At 32.3% G+C, this 6,702-nt stretch overlaps 1 non-coding gene across 1 annotated transcript; it reads left to right on the top strand.

Moving 5' to 3' along the window:
* The first annotated feature begins 600 nt into the window (after positions 1-600).
* Positions 601-704, top strand: LOC112066640 (small nucleolar RNA U13). Its single transcript, XR_002892784.1, has one exon. It is a non-coding gene; the product is annotated as a small nucleolar RNA U13 (small nucleolar RNA).
* Positions 705-6,702: the final 5,998 nt, after the last annotated feature.

The following is a 6,702-nucleotide window of genomic DNA, read 5'->3' as shown; positions in this document are numbered from 1 at the left end:
AATATTAGCTCATTTATGTAAAAGTATAATTTTATAGATTATTTTGTTCTATGATATAGTAATTAGTCATTGGTAAGAAGTTTCAAAAACATATCATGTGAGGAAGAGTTGATAGGAAATTTGAGTCTAGAGAAAAGATGGCTTAATGGGAAAGAAATAAAACCTAAGAGTTCTCACATCTCTGGAGGGCTACTGACAGAAGAAAGAGTCCAAATGTTAAATACGGTTCAGGAACAGAATTATAAAGATTTCTACCAAATATGTGGAATAATTGCCTAGTTCTATAGCTGTTCAGAGACAAACAGTGGAATGAGTGTACAATGCCATTAGCCTATCCTCGAAACCCACTAATTTGATTTTTAAATTAATATATAAAAATTAAGGAAACTCCATATCTAATGAACTAGGGAACTATTAAATCCCCATACTACAGAACTCATTCTCTGATCATGATAAAATACTGATAAAACTAGAAATAATCAACAAGGATAGGGCAATAATGAAACTCAAATTGCCTTGAAATTTAAAGTTTTCTTTTAAACAACTCTTATATCAAGGAGAAAATCAAAACACAACTGGAAATGTTTCGAAAATAACAAGATACTTTTGTAGTTCATAAGTGTGATGATTCGGTGTTCATGCAGTCATGTGATATGCACCTCCCTGAAACCTTGTTATGACACCAGCATATTACCCATCTGACGTAAAAAGAAAAAAATAATAACAATAACAAACCAGACTGTTATATAAACCAAAGTTTTACTACAATGAAAATTGATAGTCTTAAACATATTTGTTTCTCAGCAAGAAAAAAATTAATAACTTAAACAAGAAGTTAGAAAAAATAGAAAATGGGCATAAGGGAACAATAGAAAGGACTTCATAAAGATAAAAACAGAAATTAATTTTTTAACTATAAAGAGAAACACTAAAGATAACTCTAAGAGTTAGTGCTCTAAAAGAGAGATAAATAAGACATTTGCTACATGTGGCTCTGGTGACCAGAGGGTAGGGCATTGCTTTGATGCATAGGTCATCTCCTACAAAAGGCCACTCTTCTCCAAGGTCAAGAAACATAATCAACCTAAAAAATACACAGAAATAAAAACAGAAAATTAGGCAAAATGAGGCAACAGAAGAATATGTTCCAAACAAAGGAAAAAGATAAAACCACAGAAGAAGGACAAAGTGAAGCACAGATGGGCAATCTACCTGAAAAAGAATTCAAGGTAATGATCATAAAGATGTTCAAAGAACTCAGGAGAAGACTGGATGAACAGAGTGAGAAGTTAGAAGTTTTTAACAGAGTTAGAAAATATAAAGAAGAGCCAAACAGAGTTAAAGAACACAATAAATGAAATGAAAAATACACTAGAGGGAATCAACAGTAGATTTGGTGATACAGAGGAACAGATCAGCAAGCTGGAAGACAGTGTAGTAGAAATCACTGAAACAAAACAGAAAAAAGAAAAAAGAATAAAAGAAAATGGGGACAGTTTAAGAGACCTCTGAGACAACATCAAGTGTACTAATATTGCCATAGGGGTCCCAGAAGGAGACGAGAGAGAGAAAGGGGCAGAGAGCATATTGGAAGACATAATAGCTGAAAACTTCCCTAATCTGGGAAAGTAAACAAACATCCAGATACAGGAAATACAGAGCCCCAAACAGTACCAACCCAAAGAGGATCACACCAAGACACATTGCAATTAAAATGGCAAATTAAAGATAAAGAGAGACTATTAAAAGCAGGAATGGAAAAGCAACAATTCATGCACAAAGGAACCCCCATAAAGCAATCAGCTGACTTTTCAGCAGAAACTCTGCAGGTCAGAAGAGAATGGCCTTATTTAAAGCGATAAAATGGAAAAACCTACAACCAAGAATACTGTACTTGGCAAAGTTTTCATTCATATTTGACAGAAAGTTCAGAAGTTTTACAGACAAGCAAAAGTTAAAAGCATTCAGCACCACCAAACCAGCTTTACAGGAAAAGTTAAAGGGACTTCTCTAAGCAAAAAAGAAAAGGCCACAACTAGATAATGAAAATTATGAAAGGAAAAGGTTCATTGGTAAAGGCAAATATACAGTAAAGGTAGTAAATCAACCACCTACAAAGTTAGTAGGAAGGTTAAATGACAAAAGTAGCAAAATCATCTATACCCACAATAAGTAGTTAAGGGATACACAAAATGAAAAGATGTAAAATATGATGTCAAAAACTATTGAGGGGGTTGCAGGGTTGTTAAAATGCATTTGAACTTAAGAGATTGGCAACTTTAAATAATCACATATATTGATATATATATATAGAGAGAGGGAGAGATTGCTATATATAAATCTCATGGTAACCACAAACCAAAAATCTATAATAGATACAAACACACACAAAGAAAGAAATCAAAATAAAACAATAAAGATAGTCATCAAATCACAAGAGAGCAAAAGAAGAAGAAAGGAACAAAAAAACCCTACCAAAACAGCTTCAAAACAATTAACAAAATGGCAATAAGTACTTACCTATCAATAATTACTTTACAATAATGTAAATGGGCTAAATGCTCCAGTCAAAAGCCATAGAGTGGCTGAATGGAAACAAAAATAAGACCCATATATATGCTGTCCACAAGAGACTCACTTCAGATATAAAGACACACACAGAATGAAGGTGAGGGGATGAAAAAAGATATTCCATGCAAATGGAAATAAAAAGAAAGCCAGGGTAGCTATACTTATCAGACAAAATACACTTTAAAACAAAAATTAAAACAAGAGACAAAGAAGGACATTACATAATGATCAAGAGATCAAGCCAAGACGATATAACAAATATATATATACACACACACATATATATGTACATATATATGTGTGTATATATATATATATATACACACATATATATATATATATATACACATATACAGACATAAAGGGAGAGATTGACAGTAACAATAATACTAGGGGACTTTAACACCTACTTACATCAATGAACAGATCAACCAGACATAAAATCAATAAGGAAATAATGGCCTTAAATGACACATTAGACCAGTTGGACTTAATAGATACCTACAGGGCATTCGTCTAAAAACAGCAGAATACAAATTCTTTTCAGGTGCACATGGCACGCTCTCCAGGATAGATCACACACTAGGCCACAAAACAAATCTTGACAAATTTAAGAGGACAGAAATTATATGAAGCACCTTTTCTGACTACAATGGTATAAAACCAGAAATCAATTACAGAAGAAAAATTGAAAAAATCCAAACATATGGAGACTAACAACATCCTACTAAAAAACTAATGGGTCAGTGAAGAAATCAAAGAGGAAGCCAGAAAATACCTAGAGATAAATGAATGAAAACACAATAATCCAAAATCTATGGGACTCAGCAAAAGCCATTCTAAGATGAAAGTTTATAGTGATACAAGCCTACATCTGGAAACATGAAAAATCTCAAATATACAACCTAACCTTACATCTAAAGGAACTAGAAAAAGAAGAACAAACAAAACCAAAAAATAGTAGAAGGAAAGAAATCATAAAGATCAGAGCAGAAATAAATGAAATGAATATTTAAAAAAACAATTAAAAACATCAATAAACAAAGAGCTGGTTCTTTGAAAAGATAAACAAAATCGATAGATTTTTAGCCAAACTTATCAAGAAAAAAAGAGAGAGAGGGTCCAAATCAATAAAATCAGAAATGAAAAAGAAGTTACAACTGATACCACACAAATACAAAGGATCATGAATTTACTATGAACAATTATATGGACAATCTGGAAGAAGTGTACACATTTCTAGCAATCTATAATCTTCCAAGACTGAATGAGGAAGAAATGGAAAATATGAACAGACTGATTACCAGTAACAAATTGAATCAGTAATTTCAAAAACTCTCAACAAACAAACGTCCAGGACGAGAAGGCTTCACATGTGAATTCTATCAAACATTTAGAGAAGAGTTAACACCTAACACTACTCCAAAAAATTGAAAAGGAAGGAACTCTACTAAACTCATTCTACACAGCCACTATCACCCTGATAACAAAACCAGACAAAGACAGACTCAATGCGATTCCTATCAAAATACCAATGGTATTTTTAACAGAACTAGAACAAATAATTCTAAAATTTGTATGGAAATGCAAAAGACCCCCAAATATCTGAAAAATCTTGAGAAAGAAGAATAAAACTGGAAGTATCACACTTCCTGATTTCAAACTATACTACAAAGCTATAGTAATCAAAATAGTATGGTACTAGCACAAAAACAGACACATAGCTCAATGGAGCAGAATAGAGAGTCCAGAAATGAATCCACACTTATATAGGCAATTAACCTATGACAAAAGAGGGAGAATATACAGTGGGGAAAAGACAGCCTCTTCAATAAATGGTGTTGGGAAAACTGGAAAGCTACATGCAAAAGAATCAAACTGGACTCCTCTCTCACACCATGCAAAAAAAAAATTCATAATGAATTAAATATATAAATGTAAGACCTGAAACCATAAAACCTCTAGAATAAAACATAGGCAGGATGTTCTTTGACATCAGTTTTTGTAATATTTTTTTCAACATGTCTCCTTAGGAAGGGAAACGAAAGCAAAAATAAACAAATGGGACTAAATCAAACTAAAAAGTTTGCACAGTGAAGGAAACTATCAACAAAACGAAAAGGCCACCTACTAAATGGGAGACGATATTTGCAAATAATATATCTGATAAGGGGTGAGTATCCAAAATACACAAAGAATTCATACGACTCAACATCAAAAAAATAAGCAAACATATTAAAGAACAGGCAGAGTATCTGAATACATATTTTTCCATGAAAGACATACAGATGGCCAACAGGCACATGACAGTATGCTCAACATCACTAATCATCAGGGAAATGCAAATCAAAGCCACAATGAGATATCACCCTCACACCTGTCAGAATGGCTATTATCAAAAAGACAACAAATAGCAAGTTTGGGCAAGGATGTGGAGAAAAGGGAAATCTTGTGCACTGTTGGTGGTAATGTAATTTGGTGCAGCCAGTATGGAAAACAGTACGGAGGTTTCTCAAAAAACTAAAAATAGGACTACCATATGACCCAGCAATTCCACTCCTGAGCATATATCCAAAGAAAACAAAAACACTAATTAGAAAAGATATATGCATCCCAGTGTTCACTGCAGCACTATTTACAATATTCAAGATATGGAAGCAACCTAAGTGCTCTTAAATAGATGAATGGATAAAGTCGATGTGGTGTACATGTAAATGGAATATTACTCAGCTATAAAAAAATAATAAAATCTTGCAATTTGCTGCAACATGGATGGACGTAGAGGGTATTATGCTAAATGAACTAAGTCACACAGAGACATACAAAACTGTATGATTTTACTTATGTGTGGAATCTAAAAACAAAAGAAATGAACAAAAATAATGAAACAGAAACAGATTTTTAGATACAGAGAACAAACAAGTGTTTGCCAGAGGAGAAAGGGGTGGGAAGAAGGAGGAAATAGGTGAGGGAGATTAAGAGGTACAAACTTCCAGTTACCAAAGAAATGAGTCATGGGTATAAAATGTACAGTGTGTGGAACATAGTCAATAACTATGTAGTATCTTTGTATGGTGACATATGGTAGTTAGACTCATCTGGATTATCAGTTTGAAATGTTTAGAAATATCAAATCACTATGTTGTGTAACAGGAACTAACATTGTATTGTAGGTCAATTATACTTTAAAAACAAACAAAACTCATAGAAAAAGATATCAGATTTGTGGTTACCAAAGGTGGAGGGTGGAGAAGGAGGAATTGGATGAAGGTGGTTAAAAGGTATAAACTTCCAGCTGTAAGATAAATAAGTACAAGGGATGTGATGTGCATCATGATAAATATAATTAACACTACTGTATGTTATATATGAAGGATGTTAAGAGAATAAATCCTAAGAGTTCTCATCACAAGAAAAAATTTTTTTCTATTTCTTTAATTTTGTGTCTATATGAGATGATGGATGTTCACTAAACTTACTGTGATAATCACTTAATGATGTATGTAAATTAAATCACTATGCTATACACCTTAAACTTATACAGTGCTGTATGTCAATTATATGCCTATAAAACTGGAGGAAAACAAGAAGGAGGTAGCTTATATAATAAAACATGGAACAATATCTAAAATACACTGTTACTTTTTAAAGTAAGTTATGGGATATTATGGACATAGTAATCTAATTTTAAAATAATAATTTGGAATATACAAATGTTCACTGATGTAAAGGAAAAAAGCCTAAAAGAATATTTATCAAATAGTAACAGGGATTTTCCAGAGGGTAACATTACTAGAGGCTAAACTTTGTATTTCTTACATTTCTGGTCATTAAAATTTTTGTAACATTTTAAATATTGCTATTAGTATATAATACAATTTTCTTATTTTGACTACTGGAAAAGATAACAACCTTATATTTTCCCAACTTTCCCATCACAAACGCACAATTCTTAAATGAAAAAAAAAAGTCAAATTTACCATAATTGGAAGTGCTCAAATATAGATGAAACAAACTTCTGTCACAGATACTACAAAGAAGATTAAGCACCCAGTATAGTGTTTGACTAAAGGAATGAGTCCTGAGCTGTTGCTTTTTAACAGTTTTACCATAAAGATCTTATCAATAAAA

The sequence above is a fragment of the Physeter macrocephalus genome, chromosome 14, assembly GCF_002837175.3.
Source record: "Physeter macrocephalus isolate SW-GA chromosome 14, ASM283717v5, whole genome shotgun sequence".
In the NCBI taxonomy this organism is placed as follows: domain Eukaryota; kingdom Metazoa; phylum Chordata; class Mammalia; order Artiodactyla; family Physeteridae; genus Physeter; species Physeter macrocephalus.
The sequence above is the reverse complement of the archived record's forward strand: the minus strand, read 5'-3'. Positions and strand labels throughout refer to the sequence as shown.